Genomic DNA, 1,704 nt, shown 5'->3' on the forward strand with positions numbered 1-1,704 from the left:
ATATATATATATATATATATATATATATATATATATATATATATATATATATATATATATATATATATATATATATATATATATATATATATATATATATATATATATATATATATATATATATATATACACACACACACACATACATACATATATACACATACATATATATGAAGAGCGAGCAGAGTCTATTTATCAGATATATAAATATGTGTCATCTACATACTCAAACAGTATGTTTAATGTTTATATATAGTTACTGTATATGTAAACATTAGAGATACTGTTTAAGTTTGATAAAGTTGTAGCTTTGTTATCATAAAGTTGGGGGCCATCTATAATTTACAGGTTGTCCTAACAACTTTAGGTATTTCTGATAAAATACCCTTCAGAAGTCTTCAACCTTTCTGCACTTAAGACCAGTTAGTTCTCCAACTATGCTGCCTGTACCACTGATGGCTCTTTTGCTCCCTCTTTAGTGGTACACAGAGGAATCTGCCTCCAATTAGAATGGGTGAATCAAATCGAAACGTCACACTGATAATCGATCAAAATGATTATTGTGTTTTCGTTTTTTTAATTATTGTGTTTCGTTCCGTTGATGTACTGTCAGACTAACACCGTACTGTCGTGTTGTTTGAGTTTCACTCTTGAAACTTTAGGAACTTTAAGGAAACCAACGTTGTGAATATCTGTGTTTTTGTGATGCAGAACCGACTGATTTTTAATGTAAACGTTACATCGGTCACTCGCACTTTGTTTCCCACCGTGAAATCTCCTGCACTGGTCTCAGAAGAGTCACATTTCCACTGGAAAAAACGGCAAATCTGTTGTCTAATAATGTAAAGATGAAACCGCTGAAACCAGTGTCGACATCACCCATTGTGACGTCACCCACTGTGTATCCAATGTTATGTGTTCTGTCCTGAGTAATAAAACTTTATGGTGTAGTGACGAGTTTAAAGTAAGACATTTCTGCATGTGACAAAAACAGTTGGAACTCGTTCGATTAACTTTCAAATAAAATAATAGATGTCTATTTGAGTCCTTGAATTTAAAGGGTTTCTCGAGCTTTAACGTCAGGAGGGCTACAAAAAGTAGAAGCATCAGAAAACAACGGAGCGGCAGCCTCTTATTCTGACATAGCCTACAATGAAGTTTTTTTCGAAAATGAAGGTGTATGGCCAAAAGTGTGCCTTTAATTTAATTGTTAGCTGCACCGAAAGCACAACGGCTTGTTCTGAGCGTTTGCTTCAAAGCGTCGCATGCACTATGTAGTGAATTGTAACGATGACACATCCATGAAGGGTTAAAAGGGTTAAAACTTGACTGCTGCTACACAGGTACGTCCGTGTTAACTGCTGAGTAATGTGTGAAGTTGTGATTGTGGTGAGCAGTGATTGGGTCCCATCACAATTGCGTTCTGGCGGAAGTGGGAATGTTTTTGCATTAGGGTTCCCCTTGACACGCCTAAGTATTTTGCTATTAAAACAGTAAACAGTTGCTGTTATTCTGTTCATTGTGGAAGAATTTGGGTTTTTTTCAACAACTTTGTAAGGTTTGTGGTTGGTTTTTAAACTTGGTTTCATCTTACTTTTTACTACTTAGTTTTTACCTAAATAAAAATAAAAAACCTAAGTAAATAAAACCAAATAAATAAACCAAATAAAAAGAAATTAAATGTATTGCAAATAAGCAGGAATA

The sequence above is a fragment of the Cynoglossus semilaevis genome, chromosome 20 (assembly GCF_000523025.1).
Source record: "Cynoglossus semilaevis isolate Cse_v1.0 chromosome 20, Cse_v1.0, whole genome shotgun sequence".
NCBI lineage: Eukaryota > Metazoa > Chordata > Actinopteri > Pleuronectiformes > Cynoglossidae > Cynoglossus > Cynoglossus semilaevis.